Source organism: Capricornis sumatraensis, chromosome 11, assembly GCF_032405125.1.
Source record: "Capricornis sumatraensis isolate serow.1 chromosome 11, serow.2, whole genome shotgun sequence".
NCBI classification, from domain to species: domain Eukaryota; kingdom Metazoa; phylum Chordata; class Mammalia; order Artiodactyla; family Bovidae; genus Capricornis; species Capricornis sumatraensis.
In genome coordinates, this window is record NC_091079.1 from 81772692 (window position 1) to 81793401 (window position 20710).

Here is a 20710-nt window from a genome sequence, read left to right on the forward strand (position 1 = left end):
GAATCGCAGAACGCCATGCCTCCCTGTCCATCACCAACTCCCGGAGTTCACTCAGACTCACGTCCATCGAGTCGGTGATGCCATCCAGCCATCTCATTCTCTGTCATCCCCTTCTCCTGCCCCCAATCCCTCCCAGCATCAGAGTCTTTTCCAATGAGACAACTCTTCGCATGAGGTGGCCAAAGTACTGGAGTTTCAGCTTGAGCATCATTCCTTCCAAAGAACACCCAGGACTGATCCCCTTTAGGATGGACTGGTTGGATCTCCTTGCAGTCCAAGGGACTCTCAAGAGTCTTCTCCAACACCACAGTTCAAAAGCATCAATTCTTCAGCGCTCAGCTTTCTTCACAGTCCAACTCTCACATCCACACATGACTACTGGAAAAACCATAGCCTTGACTTGACGGACTTTTGTTGGCAAAGTAATGTCTCTGCTTTTGAATATGCTATCTAGGTAGAAAGATTAATTAAAATGTTTCACTCCATTAATTGAAAGATTACCCACCCACATAAGGCATCTATAAATTTGTTTATTTTTCTTTCTAGAATTATGGCTGGACTCCCTAGATAAAATGCACCGAAAGACTAAAGGTAATTGCCCTAAAGCTAAAGTGGGGTGGGTAGAGAGAAGGGGGACTTTTATAAGTCTCATCTTCTGCTGGATTGTGAAAGTCCCTTGAGGACATAACCCACATTATGCATCTTTTTATTCTCCTATATACTTATCTGAATGTGTTGCAAATAGTAAGTAATCAGAAAACACATAGAGGTAATGAAAAACACCTGTGAGTTTCAAATCATATATATTCTGAATATTTTGGCAGTAATGTAAAAGTTTCTAAATCCATCACTCTGCTGCTAGAACATACATGCTTGTTGACAAAGACCATAAATCTTCATAAAATGTTCGAAAGGGGGAGTAGAAAAATTTTAAATATGTACAAAGACAAACTGTCCTAAAAATACTTTGTTTTAAATAGCGATAGCATCAACATTGCAGAACATAAAAAGTAGATCGTTTGCATCTGAAAAGTTCACAGCTATAAAAAAGATGATGCTACTTCAGTCCAGACTTGCTGACTGGAATTATCTTCCTGTGCTATCCAAAAGCTTACCTACACTTTGATGGGTTTATAGAAAAAAAAAAAATCCTGTGTGTATTCTTTCAGGTTAGTTCCAGAAAATACAGACGGGCCTCCTACACAGATTTACCGTGAAGCTGATCAAGTTCAAGCTTCAGGATCCCCGTTTGTTCTGGCAGGAACCTCCAGAAAACAGGCTAATGTGTGTGGGGTTTTTTTTTTCTTTTGAGACCTCACCCCTACTCCACCTAACACACACAACTGCATAAGCTTCAAGCTCATAAAAACCTAGACCCATCCTGACAGCCCTCCATTAGAATATTAACATTAAGAAAACTAGGCTAGAATCTGCAAAAACGATCCAAAGATCATTTTTTAATGTCAAGCATTTCTCCATAGTCCCAGCAAAGAGAGGCGAATGGGGTTCAACAGTCTCTTTGGGGTACTGTTAGTATTTCTTTTCCCTGGAAACAAAATGAAGTCTTGGAAAACATGACTAGATAAAAGTTACTTTCATTAAATGTAAGTATATATAACCCTAGATAGTTTTTTCCATAGAAATTTGGTAATGTATCACAGCGATAGACTAGATTGCTAGTGTTCTGAACTTATTATATCTTTAAATTTATTTTTAATTGACATATAATTCAGTCGATATGGTATTAGTTTCAAGCACACAACACAGTGATTTGATGTCTACAGACTGCACACTCAGTGGCTAAGTTGTATCTTTGCCACTCCATGGACTAGCCCATCAGGCTCCTCTGTCCATAGAATTTTACAGGCAAGAAAATTGGAGCGGGTTGCCATTTCCTCCTTCAGAAGATCTTCCCTACCTAGGGATTGAACCCATGTCTCCTGAGTCTCCTGCATTGGCACCCGGACCCTTTACCACTGAGCCACCTGGGAAGCCTGTGGACTAATACGTTACAAAATTATCCGCACAATAAATGTAGTTCCTGTCCGTCACCAAAGTTAACACAACATTATTGACTATATTAGAACTTATCTTCAACACTAAATAAATTATCTTTATTGGTGCTAAGTACAACCGGTTAAAATATAAGCCCATCTGATTTCACCCTAAATTCCTTTGAGTCCCGTTGTATCACAAAACAAAGGGGTGCGACCAACTTTATATGATTTAATTAAGGAATTACAGTAAGTCTTATCCAATATTCACTAGATTTGCGACCATTTTTGACGAGAAGATGAAAACAAACAAACAAACAAACAAAAAACCCTGCTGCCATCTCGGCTTTTGGTTACTGAAGTTTTCAAACTCGGAGTAGTGAGTTCTTAAAGGTTAGAGAGAATTTAGGGGGAGGAAACGAGGATACACTCAATCACTACCCCGGTCCTACCCTTCTCCCGCCCTCTTCTCGTCGTTTGCAACTAGGTCCAACCCTCCGGTGTATATAGTCGCAGCAGCTAATTTTTCACTAATGAGTAAAGTGGTACTAACACCTAGTTTTTTTGTTTTTTTTTTAAATATGCTAGCCTGTGATGTTAACTACGCCTACCCTACCCGGGGTTAACTTTGGGGACGGTCCCCTCCATCCCTCGATAGGTCCGCGGGGCATTCGCGCTCCCCAGTCAAGGTCCCTCAATCCGAGAAGGTCCAGGGCCACCCGGCCAGGAGAAGCGCCCTGAGGAAGGTCTCCTTGAGGTGGCCACACCGCCGAGATAAAGCGACCGGGCAAGGCGGGAAGGTGGCCCCTACGCACTCCAATAGGACGCAGCCCGTTCCCAGCCGGGCACGCGCCCGACAGGAGGGGGAAGGGAGTGTCGCCACCGAATCCCAGGAAAGGCCGCGGGACCCACCTCCGGCTCCCCCTCGCTCCCGCCCTCGGCCCCACCTCCCCCAGCCTGCACAAAGCCGGCCCGGAGGCGGGGGCCAGGCCTGCTGGGAGGCCGCCCGGACGAGACTGGACCAGGGCCCGGCGCCCCGCGGCTCCGGCCGCCGTGCCCCGGCGCGTCTCCAGTTCCAGTCCCGGACGGGGCGGACGCTCCCCCCAGCTGGCCTTAGGAGGCGCGGGAAGCCGGGCCCCCCGCCTTTTCAGGCGACAGTCCCCCGGCGAGGCCAGGCGCACTCGCGCCGTCCCGCTAGCCACGCCCGAGGTGGCGGCCTCCAGCGCGCGGCGCCCCGGCCGTCGGGGCGGCGGAGGCCTGCCGGGCGTGGAGGTGACTCCCTAAGTCGCACGCGCCCCTTCGCGCCCAGCCGTGGCACAAACTCTGGCCTCAAGTCGATCCCCCTCATTTCCGAAAGGCCCCCGTCCTCCCGCACCTGCGTAAGGTGGCCAAACAATGCGGGGGCGGGCAGGAGGGGCGGGGAGGCCCGGGCGCGGGGGTGGGTTCGGCGCCCGTGGCCCCGAGACCGCGGCCGGCCGGCGTCTGGCCTCCCGTCGGGGGCGCACACACGCACACCGTCCGGCCCGGTGCGGGAAGATGGCCGTTTCTGCTTTCAGGATAAAGGCTCTTTGTTGCGCTCACACAAAAGCCGCCAAGACCCGCTTTTCCAGCAGGCCCTTTGGGCAAATCGAAGGAACGCAGCTGAATTTTCCAAATGGCCCTGGGAGCCCGAAGCGGTGGGAGCAACTAAAAGAGAAGGGGAATAAGAGGCCTCCCGCCCCCTTCTACCGAAACCTCTGCCAATATCCAAGGATTCGTCCTGGGAGACCGGGGCTGAGATCATTCGTAAAGGGAGGAAGGAAAGAGGAAAACCTACTTTTACTATCAAGGCCCAAAGGGGATATTAAACATTCACATTCTTGCAGGGTTTCTCCCCTTAACCAGGGTAGAAACATAATCTGGAAAAGTCTGGATACACCAAAAAGAAAAAGAAAGAAAAAAAAAATACCAACAATAGCAACTTAAAAAAAAAAAAAATAACAAACCAGTTGCCATCAGCCCAAAGTGGTAGTAGCAGCAGCCGGCGCGTGTGATCCACTTACTTGTCCGACTCTTGTGACATGTTTGATCCAATGAACTCGCTCCCCTTTTCCTGGAGCCTCAGCCTCTGGTGAAACTGGACTTTCAAGTCTGTGCAGGTGAAGGTGTGTGAGAGCGCCCGAGATGGCAGAACAAGAGCTACAGGTAATTCTGCTTTTCCGTCCCCCTCACCACTCTCGCTCGCTCGCCCGCTCGCGCCCTCACCTAGCCGGAAAGGTGGGATAAGGGGGGGGCCCCCTCACATGGGGCCCGAGCTCGGAGGCGGCCGGGCGGCGCGGAGTCCCTCCCGAATGGTGGCAATGGGCAGCCACAGAGCAGAAAGTGGCGGACTTGGGCGGCCACAGGTAACTTTCTCGCAAGGAGCTGAATTCTTTCACTAAAGGGTACGAGCCCGAGGGACGAGCTGCGCGGTGATTGGCTGCGGGGCTCCCTCAGGTGAGCTGCCATTGGCAGAGGCGCGCTCAGGTAAGGCCCTTCTCCAAGTGCAGGTAACTCACTCCGAAGTTTACCTGAGTGGAGCGGCGGCACGCTTGCAGCCCAGCGGCGGGCCGTGGGAGCTGAGGGTCGGTGCTTGGAGCAGACTTCGTGCTGTTTCCCTTCTTCCCGGAGGCCGGCCTAGGGTGAGGGGTTGGGGGACCTTGAAGGAGAGAAGTTAACCAGGAAAAAAATACAACCCAACACCTGCAACCACTAGGGATTGTGGGTCGAACGGAAGGACTAAGGAGAGCTGAACTCGGGTGTCCCAAGCCAACCGGAATCAAATGCGCAGCACAACCACGAGGCTTTTAATACCCACATTAAGAGGACAGTGTTGGACAGTGTCGGAAAAGTACGGGACTGAAGTTTACGTTGTGCTCCGAGGGGTCGAAAAGCGCAAAGATCGCCAAGTCTGTTACGTAATTGCATTTTTAACATTCTTATCCACAACAAACAACATGTCATGTCCCAATGTGTAAAAGATACGGTAGACGGCTAGACTTATAAATAGATAAGCAGACACGACTTAGCGACCGAACAGCAGCAACAGCATCCTTTCTTGACCTCGGCGGGTAGGGAGTGGCTGGTTTTGACGGGATGAAGAAATTTGGTTGAACAGTCAAATGGCTCAAGCGCAACTCTTCCATCTCAATTCTGCAGCCCAGGATTGCAGAGCTGCAAACCACTGAATCCCTTCCATAAACCTGTTGTCATTTGACGTTTCCAGGCAGGCATCAACATTTACATTGTAATTCAATAGAGGCAGCAACTACAAAGGTGCTTTATCCTTCCAGCTTAATATGGTTGCTACGGAAACAATTCAGGATGAAACTGACTTTTTGCAGTTTTGTTGCCCCTGGTTGAGAGCAGCGAATTTGCAAACCTGTAATTTATAACCAATTCTTCCAATGAGTACTTGTGTAAATTCTGACAGTAATGTAGCCCATGCATATTAATTGTAGAAATAAAGAGGGCATGGAAATTTTATCATAATTTATTTCGAGTTATTACTATGTTGGCAGAGATGAAACAACTTCCATTTTAATCTGTATGGATTATATATTTCCTACATATGATATTATGAGGCAAGGTTTGGCTGCTCCATGTTTCATTCTCAACAAATGAATTTCAGGATTTTTTTCTTTTTAAATACAGTATAAGTATGCACACTATCTTTTTTAAGATAATACAATACTTTAAGGTAATGCAATACCTACTTTCATGTACCTTCTTAACCTCCTGTCTAGAGGCTACCAAATTCCACTTTTAGCTGTCTATTCTGTCATTACCTTCCTATTTCTAGTAATTTACACAGCTATCCCTTGATTTATCAATTTTGATAACAGGTGCTTTGACCACCTGTTGCCTTAGATAAGGACTTAGCTCTTTCAAACCCTGTCCAGTTTCATCTTCCACCATTTTCCAATGTATCTCTTTCACAGCTTAGGCACAGCAAGTAGTCAGTGATTGTGCAAATACTAGTCACAACAGAACCAGCTACTGTACTATGCTTGTTTTCTTATTTTTAAAACAAGCTTTTATCTATTTACTTAGTTTGTGATGTTTCCAGTCTGATATTTTTTTTTCTACAACATGTCTATCAAATGACTGTCACATTTATTTTTCAGATGATCAATCAATCCTACCCCCAACACCCTCAAACATCCTTCCGAAAGTCCACTGCCCTTTTGTTCCAATGGGGATGAGTCCCTCTCTGGACCTGCTACTCAGTTGTCATCTTGGGACAATCCGTCATCTCCAGAGTAAGAGCCGCATTTCTCTGTCATGTTAAAAGTTCATCTTTCCTTAGGAAGATTCCCCAAATATCAGGAATGAGATGTCTTTTCTTGTGGGCTCTTCAGCATCTCAAGAGAAATATCTGCCATCCCTTGACTGAGGGTACGTTCACCTGGCTGCTGGTATTCTCAGAACAGGTCAGAAGAGATCCAGAGCAGTCACTGCTCAGTATGCAGCTTCTTTCTTTCCTGTAGGTGTTTCACTCCTGCCCTTCTTTCTGCCGGATGCACAAGCCTCTCTCCTGTATTTCCCACCGTCACTGTAATCACCTGGCTGCAAGAAGTGGGACAGGGGACCTGAGGCTCTAACAAGCCCAAATATCCACACTCGCTCACTCAGCCTCTCGCCTCCCTCTCACTTCTGGGATCCTGCGCCCTCTCCTCAGCATCTTTCTCATGATTTCTGGCATCTCCAAGACCCGGCCCAATCCGGTGTTTTATAGAAGAATCTCTTGGGCTGTTTCTATACTGACCTCTTGGATGTCATTAGAGTAGCTTCTGATGTTCTGTTAACCCAATTTCCACTCTTGCGTTCATCCCCATCTTCCAGAATTGTGTTGAGATAGATCTTTTGCAGATGACTCCACCTCCATCCTCTTTGTCCCTGTGAATTTATCCTCTTACTTTCCTTTACTGTCCTTTTCAGGAGACAATGAACATAAACAAGTATGGGTCCATCTGCCATCTTTAATCTGAAGCCATTTCCGAAACCATCCATGTCAAAAAAACTTTTACCAAACTGTCCCAAATTTGTTTGTGCAAACAAAGCTAGAATTTATGAGCCAACCTTGCCTTTTCTTGATCAGTGGTGCCCAAGATTCCTTTCTTTCTCACCAATATCTAACAACTCAGCCTTGACTGCATTGCTTAGTATGCCCTGTTTGACTACCTACTGCTATATTGTGTGGTTAGATTCATGAAGGAGAAGGTCCTCGTGAACAATTTAAAATCATCAACCATGAAGTTAACTCTATTACCCAATTGAAGGTTTTTTTTTTAATTTTTATTTCTTTTTAAACTTTTTATTTTGTATTAACATTGGGGTACTAACAATGTTGTGATAGTTTCAGGTGAACAGTGGAGGGACTCAGCCATATGTATACTATTTATTTATTTACTTATTTTTGACTGTGCTGGGCCTTCATTGCTGCACGGGATTTTTCTAGTTGCAGGGGTTGGGCTGGGGGCTGTCTACTCTTTGCTGCGGTGCTTGGGCTTCTCGCTGCGGTGGCTTCTCTTGTGGAAGAACACAGGCTCTAGGGCACACGGGCTTCAGTAATTCCCGTGTGTGGGCTCAGTAGCTGTGGTTCCTGGGCTCTGGAGTACAGGCTCAAGTTGTGGTGCTCCGGCTTAGTTGCTTCAAAGTGTGTGGAATCTTCCAAGACCAGGGATCAAACCCATGTCTCCTGCATTGGCAGGCAGATTCTTCACAGTGAGCCACCAAGGTAGCCTCAGGTTACCCAATTGTTTTGATTCTGTTGGCAAAATAGTTCTAAGTGACTCTGAAACCTTGCCACACCCAACATGAGAATGTACTTCTCTCTCTTTCTCAAACATCTTTCTCCATAAACTCTTAAGTGCAGCAGTCATTCCCAATGTGTGGTCCCTGAATGGACCATCAACATCAGATTACCTGGGAGCTTGTGAAAAATGCAAATTCACCGACTCACCCCAGGCCTCAAGAAACTCATGGAGGTGGACAGCAGTCTGTGTGTCTAGCAAGTCCTCCAGGTGATTCTGATGCAGGTTAGAGTTTGAAACACATCAGTACCAAATGCTGACGGGAGGAAGTAGCACCTCAGTAGCCATTGAAAGCCATCATTGTAAATTATGCTGAATTTGGAGTTTTCCAGCAACGTGTAGCAACCATGGGGTAGGCAGTCGATTTTACCTGTCTGGATTATTTTATTCCTAATCTAGTGACTGTTTATATAATGGTTGACTATTATTCTCAATTGGAGCAGTTAGTGCATTTTTTAAAAACAGCCTGTGATCTGCTACATTATTTGTCATACCTTTAGGAATTTCAGCACAGGTTAGTGTTTGATGTCATTTTATGTGGCAGCAACAAAGTAAATTCTCATGTAAAAAGCTAGCGATAAGAAAAAGCTAGTGTTTTTAAACTATTTCATTTATGAGATTAAAGTTTTAGTTATATTTCTAGGGGAGAAAAACTTCTATTATCATTTTAATGTTTACTTCTGTTATCATTTTAATGGTGATTTTTAGCATCTATTATAATGGCCAATGCCATTTTCCTAAATTAAAACTTTAGTATTTGCTACCAAATTGTTACTTTATTATGTCTTTTTTTCCCCTCAGTTGTTTTGACTCCGCAAAAATCAGTAGATGCTACCCCATAGCCAACTCATCCCCATAGTGCCCTGAGTGAAGACAAGTCAGTTTAGATATATGATGTATTAAAACCCACTACCTAAGGCTCCAGGGAGTGAGAAGAACAGCCATCAGATGTTAAATCTCTTATAATGAGATGTGAGGAGAAGAATGTTGCTTCTGTGGCATATGGGCAGAAATACCAAGTTTGTTTTTAAATCGTATGTATATACATATATAATTTATATTAATATATGTATTATATTTATCTATTTGGCTGCATCAGGTCTTAGTTGCAGCACATGGACTTAGTTGCCCCGCAGTATGTAGGATCTTAGTTCCCAGACCAGGGATTGAACCTGTGTCCCCTGCATGAAAGATGGTTTTTAATCACTGGGCCACCAGAGTTAGTGAAAGTGAAAGTTAAGTCGCTCAGTCGAGCCCGACTCTTTGCAACCCCGTGGACTGTAGCCCACCAGGCTTCTCCGTCCATGGGATTCTCCAGGCAAGAATACTGGAGTGGGTTGCTATTTCCTTCTCCAACAAGTTCCTAGAAATACCAGGTTTCTAGGAACCATCAATTGAATCTGCTTTGCTGCTTTTCACCCACTGAATGTCATATACAGAGCCACTAAAGCACATTGAATCTACTGTGGTAGATGACTGGTGTATCTCCTAGGATGCTTCACACTATAAAAATACTGTTTTTTTGTTTGGCTTTTATCCCCAAGAAGTAACCTTGTAAAGAATGAAATGCAACTGGGTGTCTGAATTTGAAATCAACATAGACATATATAACTTAACCAACTAAGCTTTAAATGGCACTTTTCTTACTGTTTGGGGCCACTTCTATTTTTCATAGTTGTATGGATATGTATATTTGCATTGACACTGCTTCCATGAAGACTCTGAAACTAGCAGTGTGGACTTCAGCTAGTAGCCTGAAGTAGCACATCTCCTTCAGGGAAGTGAAGGTTTCTGTTTCTTGGGCTGGTCATTGGTAACTCTTCAACAGAAAGGTGGTCCTGTTAAAACATACTGTATTGAATACATATCTTTATCTCTACTTCTTCCTGAAGTCCCATTGATGGGAGAATAAGAGAGGAGATGAGATGGTTCAAGATAACAAAATTTGGAAGGTGGAAAAAAAGTGGAAAGTGACTAAAGGAGTAGACACTGACTTAGCTGAACTGAGAAAGATGAACCAGAGCATCTGTAGACAGGATCAAGCCTGTTTAGGCTATAGAACCTCAGAAAGACATAGAAAATCAAGTTTCTAATTGTCATTGAAGGTGGGAGCAAGTGGAAGGACTGAAACCAGAGGAATAGATTAACATTTTTAATTCAAAGCTGTTAGACCCTCTAGGTCCCCTTGCCCCCCCCACCCCACCCCTGGTATAATCAAGCTTCTATCTGTATTAATTTGCCTGCCATTCAATTACTAAGTTATGTCAAACTCTTTGTGACCCCATGGACTATAGTATGCCAGGCTCCTCTGTCCTTCACCATCTCCCAGAGTTTGCTCAAACTCATGTCCATTGAATCGGTGATACCATCCAACCAGCTCGTCCTCTGTCATCACCCCCATCATCCTCCTGCCTTCAGTCTTTCCCAGCATCAGGGTCTTTCCCAGTGAGTGAGCCCTTTGCATCAGGTGGCCACAGTTTTGGAGCTTCAACTTCAGCATCAGTCCTTCCAGTGAATATTCAGTGTAGATTTCTTTGAGGATTGATTGGTTTGATCTTGCAGTTCAAGGGACTCTCAAGAGTCTTTTCCAGCACCATAATTTGAAAGCATCAATTTTTTGGCACTCAGCCTTCTTTACAGTCCAACTCTTACATCTGTACATGACTACTAGAAAAACCATAGCTTTGACTATACGGACCTTTGTTGGCAAAGCTAGGGCTACCATAAAAAATACCACACATCATGTGGATTAAACAAGAGAAATGTATTTTCTCATGGTTCTGGAGGCTACAAGACCAAGGTTAAGGTTTCAGCAGGGTTGGCTTCATTCTGAAGCCTCTCTGCTTGACGTACAGGTGGCCGTCACTGGCTCTGTCCTCACAGAGCCTGTTCACTGTGAATATGCACGTGTCCTAATCTTCTCTTCTTATAAGGACACTGGTGATGTTGAATTAGGGCCCACCCATATGACCCCATTTTACCTTAATTGCCTTTTTAGAAGCCCTGTCTCCAAATACAGTCACATTCGGAGGTAAGGCCATACCTCGGAGCTATTGGAGGTTTAGTTCCAGAGCACCTCAATAAAGTGAATATTGCAATAATGCAAGTCACAGGAATTCTTTGGTTTCCCAGTACATACAAAAGCTCCATTTACACTATATTGTAATCTATTAATTGTGCAATGGCGTTATGTCTAAGAAAACAATGTGCATACTTTTAAGTAAAAAATACTTCATTGAAGTCATCCCCTGCTCAACAGCATAGGACTAAAGAATGGGTTGTCTTTTCTTTTCTTTTGTTTTTTTTTTCTTCCAACATATCTATCCTTTTCCCAGATCAAGACATACTCCAGAAAAAATAGTTTAGTTTTTATGTTGAAATAAGACGTTTTTGTACCTTTTATTTTCATGTGCTGCTGCTACTGCTGCTAAGTCGCTTCAGTCGTGTCCAGCTCTGTGTGACCCCAATAGATGGCAGCCCACCAGGCTCCCCCGTCCCTGGGATTCTCCAGGCAAGAACACTGGAGTGGGTTGCCATTTCCTTCTCCAATGCATGAAAGTGAAAAGTGAAAGTGAAGTCACTCAGTCATGTCTGACTCTTCAAGAGCCCATGGACTGCAACCTGTCAGGCTCCTCCATCCATGGGATTTTCCAGGCAAGAGTACTGGAGTGGGCTGCCATCGTCTTCTCCATTTATTTTCATGTAGAATACCACAATTTATTGCTTAAAAAAAATACTTTATTGTTAAAATGCTAGCCATCATCTAAGCCTTCATTAAGTAATCTTTTTGTTGGTGGGGAGTCTTGCCTAGGTATTGATGGCTGCTGACTAATCAGAGTGGTGGTTGCTGAAGGTTTGGGTGGCTGCAGTGACTTAAAATAAGACAACAGTAAAGTTTGCTACATCAGTTGACTCTTCCTTTCACAAAGAAATTGCTTGGTAGCATGCAGTACTGTTTAATAGCAAGAACTTCCTTTAAAACTAGAGTCAATCCTCTCAAGTCCTGCTATTGCTTTACCAGCTAAGTTTTTGTCATATTTTAAACCCTTGTCATTTCAACAGTCTTCATAGCATCTTCACCAGGGGTAGATTCCATCTCAAGAAATCACTTTCTTTGCTCAACCATAAGAAGCAACTCGGCATTCATGAAAGTTTTGTCATGAGACTGCAGCAACTCAGTCACATCTTCAGGTTCTACTTCTGTTTCTGATTCTCTTGCTATTTCTAGCACATCTGCAGTTATTTCCTTCACAGAAATCTTTTTTTTTAATTTGTTTTTGATCAGAGTAATTGCTTTACAATGTTGTGTTGGTTTCTGCCATATAACAACATGAATCAGCTATAAGTATACATATATCCCCTCCCTCTTGAACCTCCCTCCCACCCATCCCCATCCCACCGCTCTAAGTTGTCACAGAGCACCAGACTGAGCTCCCTGTGTTTTATAGCAGTTTCCCAATAGCTATCTGTTTTACATGTGGTAATGCATATGTTTCAATGCTATTGTCTCAATTCTTCCCACCCTCTCCTTCCCCCACTGTGTACACAGGTCTGTTCTCTATGTCTGCATCTCCATTACTGCCCTCCAAATAGGTTCATCAGTACTTTTTCTAGATTCCATACATATGCATTAATATGTGATATTTGTTTTCCTGACTTCACTCTATAACAGGCTCTAGGTTCATCCATCTCAATTCAACTGGCTGAAATGTATTCCTTTTTATGGCTGAGTAATATTGTATTGTATATATGTACCACAATTGCTTTATCTATTCATCTGTCAATGAACATCTAAGTTACTTCCCTGTACTGGCCATGCTGCAATGAATGTTGGGGTACATGTGTGTTTTTGAATAATGGTTTTTCTCAGGAGCCTGATAGGGTACAGTCACAAAGAGTCGGACATGACTGAGCTACTTCAGGGTATATGCTCAGTAGTCGGAGTGTTGGGTCATATGGTAGTTTTATTCCTGTTTTTTTAAGGATTCTCCATACTATTCTTCATAATGACTACATCAATTTACATTCCCACCAACAGGGTAAGAGGGTTCCATTTTCTCCACATCCTCTCCAGCATTTATTGTTTGTAAATTTTTTGATGATGGCCATTCTGACCATGTGAGGTGATATTTCATTGTAGTTTTGACTTGGATTTCTCTAACAATAAGCGATGTTGAGCATCTGTATGTCTTCTTCAGAGAAATGTCTGTTTAGGTCTTCTGCCCATTTTTTTGATTGGAGACTGTTTGTTTTTCTGATATTGAGCTGCATGAGCCATTTGTATATTTTGGAGATTAATCCTTTGTCAATTGCTTCATTTGCAATTATTTTCTTCCATTCTGAGGGTTGTCTTTTCATTTTGTTTATATTTGCTTTCATTTTCCTTTGGTGTGCAGAAGCTTTTAAGTTTAATTAAGTCCCATTTGTTGAGTTTTGTTTTTATTTCCATTACTCTAGGAGGTGGGTCAAAGAAGATCTTGCTGTGATTTATGTCAAAGAGCCTTCTCTGAAATCTTGAATGCCTCAAAGTCATTCATGAGGGTTGGAACCAACCTTTACCCAACTCCTGTTTCTGTTTTTTGGTTTTTTTAATTAATTAATTTTGTTTTTTGACTGCGCTGTGTCTCTGTTGCTGCTCATAGGCTTCTGTCCAGTTGTTGTGGGCAAGGCATACTCTTCCCTGTGGTGTGCAGGCTTCTCACGGTGGCTTCTCTTATTGCAGAGCACAGCCTCTAGGTGTGTGGGCTTCCGTAGTCATGGCACACAGGGTTAGTTGCTCCACAGCATGTGGGATCTCCCCTCACCAGGGATCAAACCCATGTCTGTCCCTTGCATTGGCAGGCAGATTCTTAACCACTGGGTCATCAGAGAAGTCCTTCCTAACTCCTGTTAATGTTGATATTTTGACCTTTTTTCCATGAGTCACCTCATCTTAATGTTCTTAATGACTGTTTTTAATGGCATCCAGAATGACGAATCCTCTCCTGAAGGTTTTTCATTTACTTTGTCCAGATTCATGAGAAGAATTATTGTCTACGGCAGCTTTAGTCTTACGGTGTATTTCTTAATTAGTAAGACTTGAAGGTTGAAATGACTCCTTGATCCATGGGCTGCAAAATGGATATCGTCTTAGGAAGCATGAAATGTTCATCTCTTTGTATGCCTCCATCAGAGCTCTTAGGTAACCAGGTGCATTTTCAGTGAGCATCAGTATTTTGAAATTAATCTCTTTTTTTCTGAGCAGTAGGTCTCAACAGTGGCTTGCTGCTGCTGCTGCTGCTGCTGCTGCTGCTAAGTCGCTTCAGTCATGTCTGACTCTGTGCAACCCCATAGACAGCAGCCCACCAGGCTCTCCCGTCCATGGGATTTTCCAGGCAAGAGTACTGGAGAGGGTTGCCATTGCCTTCTCTGCAACAGTGTCTTAGAACATTCAATTAGCCATGTTGTAAACACATATGCAATCATACAAGCTCTTTGTTCCTTGAGCACAAAGTAGATTTAGGATAGTTCTTAAGGGCCTAAGGATTTTCAGAGTGGTTGATGAGCATTGACTTCAACATCAAGTCACCAGCTGTATAAACCTCTTTTATGAGAGTTTGCCTGTCCTTTGAAGCTTTGAAGCCAGTTGTTGACTTCTCTCTAGCTGTGAAAGTTCTAGATGGCATCTTCTTCGAATATAAGGCTTTTTCATCCACACCGAAAGTTTGATGTTTAATGTAGCCATCTTTGTTAATTATCTTAGCTAGATCTTCTGTATAGCTTGCTGCAGCTTCTACATCAGCACTTGTTGCTTCATCTTGCACGTTTATGTAACAGAGACAGCTTCTTTCCTTAAAGCTCATGAACCAGCTCTGCTAGCTTCAAACTTTTCTTCTACAGCTTCCCCACCTCCATCAGCCTTCACAGAATTGAAGAGAATTAGAGCACTTTCACTTTTCCCTTTCATGCATTGGAGAAGGAAATGGCAACCCACTCCAGTATTCTTGCTTGGAGAATCCCAGGGACGGTGGAGCCTGGTGGGCTGCCATCTATGGGGTCGCACAGAATTGGACACGACTGAAGCGACTTAGCAGCAGCAGCAGCAGCAGCAGCAGAGCCTTGCTCTGGATGAGGCTTTTGTTTAAGACAATGTGGTGGTTGGTTTGATCTATCTAGACCACTAAAACTTGCTTCATATCAGCAATAAGTTTTTCACTTTCTTATCATTTCTGTGTTCACTGGAGTAGCACTTTTAATTTCCTTCAGGAGCTCTTTTTCTTTTTTTTGCATTTACAGCTTAGCTAATTATTTGGCACAAGAGGCCTAGCTTTTGGCTTGACTCAGCTTTCTATATGCCTTTCTCACTGAACTTAATAATTTTCAGGTTTAATTTAAAATGAGACACATGTGATTTATCCTTTCATTTGGACACTTAGAGGCCACTGTAGGGTTATTAAGTGGCCTGATAACAATATTGTTAGGTCTCAGGGAATAGGGGGGCCTGAGAGAGATGGGGGAATGGCCCATCAATGGAGACATTAGAACACACACACATTTATCAATTAAGTTGGCCATCTTATATGGGCACAGTTCATGGTGCCACCATAACAATTACAATAGTAGCATTGAAGATCAGTTTTTGGGCTTCCCTGGCGATTCAGTGGTAAAGAATCCACTTGCCAATGCAAGAAGCATGGATTCAATCCTGGTCTGGGAAGATCCCACGTGTCACGGAGCAATCAAGCCCAAGCACCCAACGATTGAACCTGCTCCAGAGCCTGGGAACCGCAGCTACTGAGCCCATGCCACAGCTACGGAAGCCCATGTGCCTGGAGCCCGTGCTCTGCAGTAAGAGAAGCCACCACTGTGAGAAGCCCATGCACTGTGAGGAAGAGTAGCCCTGGCTCACTGCAACCAGACAAAAGCCCACGCAGCACCGAAGACCCAGCACAGCCAAATAGATAAATACATAAAAGTTTTAAAACAGCACATCACGCATCACTGTAGCAAATATAATAATAATTGAAAAGTTTGAAATATTGCAAAAATCGTGAAAATGTGACACGGAGACACAAAGTGGTCAAATGCCATTGGAAAAATGGTGCCAACAGACTTGCCTGATGCAGGGTTGCCACAAGCCTTCTGTTTGTTTAAAAAAAAAAATGCACACAAAGCCCAATAAAGTGAAGTGCAATAAAATGGAGTATGCCACTGCCAAGGGTTAGGACCTCAACCTATGAATTTAGGTGGGGGGCACAATTCAGCCCGTAACACCATCCCTGCTCATTCTGGCAGGAGACAGGAGTATATTCTAGATGAAGTGAACCAGGAAGACTGCAGACTTGGGTGTATCGAGGGAATCATCAGGAGTGAGGCACTGGACCTATAACAAGGAGAGTTTGTGAAGGCCATATGCTAATCAGTGAGATACCATCTCCTGGTTTCCTCCACCCAGCCCAGTGAGCCAGGAACCAAGCTTATCCCACCAGCAGCCACGCCTCTTCTCAAAGCAGGAGATCAGAAGATCTTTCTTTGAATTAATTGTAAGGTCTTAGAGAAAAGATCTGCAGATACTGATGTGCGTGTTTCCCAATCAGGAGGAAAGAGAGAGTGGGGGAAAAAAGAAGAAAGAGAAGAAAGAAAAGAGAGGGGAAAAGGAAGGAAGGAAGAAATGAAAGAAAGCAAAGAAGAAAGAAAGGAAAAAGAGGGCCATTCTCTAATACATCTGCTTTCAACAAAGTCCATCAGTCAACAAGTCCTACCTTCATACAGAGAGTTTCTAAGGAGCTCTTTCTGCTACACTCTTAAATATAGATAAGAGGTTAGAGGTCAGACATTTGAGAAAAGCCTCCAAAATGAAGACTTGACCAAAATGTAACTAAAAGAGTGATTTTAAGAAAAACAGACGGTACAAAGATGGAATAAAGATTGTATAATTAAAATATGAGAAAACATTGCATCCAAGAAATCAGAACAGCGTACTACTTATTTTTTTTAATTTTTTTACAGAATGCTTCATGAATTTGCTCGTCATCCTTGCACACCTGCCATGCTCATCTTCTCTATATTGTTCCAACTTTAGCATATGTGCTGCTGCAGTGAGCAGCATGCTATTTAAAACCATGAAACAACCATCAGGGAGTCAAAAAGGGCTCATAGACATTAAAATATCAGTATGAAAGCCTAAAAAGAGCCTAAAAAGAAAGCCTAAAAAGAGCCTTCCATGGTATATTTGAAGATAGAATCTAGGAAATCTCCCATAAAGTAGGAAAAAAAGACAAAATAGAGAGTAAAAGAGAAAAAAAATTAACAATTGCAAGGTCAGACAGGTAGATCTAATGCATGACTAAGGTATTTCAGAAAAAGAGAATGGAAAAACGTTGGGAAGAAAATTATCAGAGAAAAGACAAAATATCATTTTTAAAGAGCTTAAGTATTTTAAGTCTTCTAATTGGTATGACCCACACAGTGGTCAGCACAGTGGGTTCTAAATGATGTAGATTGAAGCAATTATCATAAAATGTCTGGGCTGATCTTTCTAGCCCAGAGAAATGAAATGAAAATAAAATGAAGCAAACAAAGAGGAAACTGCTCAGGCACAAAGGATCAACAATAAGAAAAAAAAAAGAAAGAAAGGGGAAGAAATGGAAGTCCCTGGTGGTCTAGTGGTTAGGATTTCGAGCTTTCACAGCCTGCAGTGGCCCTAGTCGGTGAACTAGATCCCACAAGCTGTGGGGCATGGCCAAAAAAAAAGAAGAATCAGAATATATTAGCTCATTCAACAACACTGCCAGCTTCAAGATATTCAGGCATTTGAGTTCAGTCGCTCAGTTGTGTCCGACTCTTTGCAACCCCATGAATCGCAGCATGCCACGCCTCCCTGTCCATCACCAACTCCCAGAGTTCACTCAGACTCACATCCATCGAGTCAGTGATGCCATTCAGCCATCTCATCCTCTGTCATCCCCTTCTCCTCCTGCCCCCCCTTCTCCTCTTGCCCCCAATCCCTCCCAGCATCAGAGTCTTTTCCAATGAGTCAACTCTTCACAAGAGGTGACCAAAGTACTGGAGTTTCAGCTTTAGCATCATTCCTTCCAAAGAAATCCCAGGGCTGATCTCCTTCAGAATGGACGGGTTGGATCTCCTTGCAGTCCAAGGGACTCTCAAGAGTCTTCTCCAACACCACAGTTCAAAAGCATTCATTCTTCAGTGCTCAGCTGTCTTCACAGTCCAACTCTCACATCCACACGTGACCACAGGAAAAACCATAGCCTTGACTAGACGGACCTTAGTCGGCAAAGTAATGTCTCTGCTTTTGAATATGCTATCTAGGTTGGTCATAACTTTTCTTCCAAGGAGTAAGCGTCTTTTAATTTCATGGCTGCAGTCACCATCTGCAGTGACTTTAGAGCCCCCAAAAGTAAAGTCTGACACTGTTTCCACTGTTTCCCCATCTATTTCCCATGAAGTGATGAGACCAGATGCCATGATCTTCGTTTTCTGAATGTTGAGCTTTAAGCCAACTCTCTCACTCTCCTCTTTCACTTTCATCAAGAGGCTTTTGAGTTCCTCTTCACTTTCTGCCATAAAGGTGGTGTCATCTGCATATCTGAGGTTATTGATATTGTTCCCAGCAATCTTGATTCCAGCTTGTGCTTCTTCCAGTCCAGCGTTTCTCATGATGTACTCTGCATAGAAGTTAAATAAACAGGGTGACAATATACAACCTTGATATACTCCTTTTCCTATTTGAAACCAGTCTGTTGTTCCATGTCCAGTTCTAACTGTTACTTCCTGACCTGCATATAGGTTTCTCAAGAGACAGGTCAGGTGGTCTGGTATTCCCATCTCTTGAAGAATTTTCCACAGTTTATTGTGATCCACACAGTCAAAGGCTTTGGTATAGTCAATAAAGCAGAAATAGATGTTTTTCTGGAACTCTCTTGCTTTTTCCATGATCCAGAGGATGTTGGCAATTTGATCTCTGGTTCCTCTGCCTTTTCTAAAACCAGCTTGAACATCTGGAAGTTCATGGTTCATGTATTGCTGAAGCCTGACTTGAAGAATTTTGAATATTACTTTACTAGCATGTGAGATGAGTGCAATTGTGCTGTAGTTTGAGCATTCTTTGGCATTGCCTTTCTTTGGGATTGGAATGAAAACTGACCTTTTCCAGTCCTGTGGCTACTGCTGAGTTTTCCAAATTTGCTAGCATATTGAGTGTAGCACTTTCACAGCATCATCGTTCAGGATTTGAAACAGCTCAACTGGAATTCCATCACCTCCACTAGCTTTGTTCGTAGTGATGCTTTCTAAGGCCCACTTGACTTCACATTCCAGGATACCTGGCTCTAGGTGAGTGATCACACCATCGTGATTATCTTGGTCTTGAAGATCTTTTTTGTACAGTTCTTCTGTGTATTCTTGCCACCTCTTCTTAATGTCTTCTGCTTCTGTTAGGTCCATACCATTTCTGTCCTTTATCGAGCCCATCTTTGCATGCAATGTTCCCTTGGTATCTCTAATTTTCTTGAAGAGATCTCTAGTCTTTCCCATTCTGTTGTTTTCCTCTATTTCTTTGCATTGATCGCTAAGGAAGGCTTTCTTATCTCTTTTGCTATTCTTTGGAACTCTGCATTCAGATGCTCATATCTTTCCTTTTCTCCTTTGCTTTTCACTTCTTTTCTTTCACAGCTATTTGTAAGGCCTCCCCAGACAGCCATTTTACTTTTTTGCATTTCTTTTCCATGGGGATGGTCTTGATCCCTGTCTCCTGTACAATGTCAAGAACCTCAGTCCATAGTTCATCAGGCACTCTATCAGATCTAGTCCCTTAAATCTATTTCTCACTTCCACTGTATAATCAAGATATTAGTGGGGACAAAAACCTTTAAATGCTGAATTATATACCTAGACAAGTTATCAGTGAAGTATGAAAGTAGAATAAAATTCAATTCCAGAAGCTCAAGTTCTAAAACCTTGCATCCTTTCTCAAAAAATACTAGACAATGTACTCTATTAAGACATGGAAAAACAGAAAGAACCAAGAAAAAGATAGTCTTAAGATTCAGGAAAGAGAGGAGGCAACAGAGGAGAAAGTTAGAGGGATGGCAGAAAATGATAATGGCTTAGCAGGCTTAGAGAGCAACTAAATTATCTCATCGAACAGAGGTCTTGGGGTGGGGAAGGGCTGAACCCAACAATTAAGTTTAACATTATGGAAAATTATATTGAGATGCTCTTTGAGGGTATGAAAAATATTAGGAATAGGTACAGAGAAAACTAAATATTTAACATTCAGTAACTCTGGGGGGAAAATTATACAAGACTGAAAATATTATCAAATTAATCTTACTACATACTTGGTTCAACAGTGAATAATATTCATATGATCTTCATAATAGAATTTCTGAATGATAATTTACTAAAACTGGTGATAAACTGGGAAGATGAAAGGAGGAAGATACTGGTATTGGGTGGGTGACGACGATGCAGGAGATTGTGAGAGTTAAATTATCATCTGCGTTCACACGTACTTTGTCACTCAGTCGTGTCTGACTCACTGCGATCCCATGGACTGCAGCCCACGAGGCCCCACTGTCTGTGGGATTTTCCAGGCAAGAGTACTGGATTATGCTGCCATGCCCTCCTCCAGGGGATCTTCCCAACCCAAGGACTGAACCCCCTTCTCTTACATCTTGTGCATTGACAGGCGGGTTCTTTACCACTAGTGTCACCTGGGAAGCTCAAAATAGTCATCTTCTATAACAGAAAGTTAATACCTATTGCCCAAAATTCATAAATCAGAAACTAGCAACTAAACATCAATTAGAAATGCTTTTGGCTGCTAGTAATATCAAGGCTGATTAACAGTAGTTTAGAAAGATGGGATTTAGTTTTTCT

At 43.1% G+C, this 20710-nt stretch overlaps 2 non-coding genes across 2 annotated transcripts; both read right to left on the reverse strand.

Annotated features, from left to right (window-relative positions):
* Positions 1-8627: 8627 nt before the first annotated feature.
* On the reverse strand, positions 8628-8775 carry LOC138088864 (small nucleolar RNA SNORA79). The gene has a single exon (XR_011145769.1). It is a non-coding gene; the product is annotated as a small nucleolar RNA SNORA79 (small nucleolar RNA).
* An 8031-nt stretch (positions 8776-16806) lies between these two features.
* On the reverse strand, positions 16807-16913 carry LOC138088848 (U6 spliceosomal RNA). Its single transcript, XR_011145755.1, has one exon. It is a non-coding gene; the product is annotated as a U6 spliceosomal RNA (small nuclear RNA).
* Positions 16914-20710: the final 3797 nt, after the last annotated feature.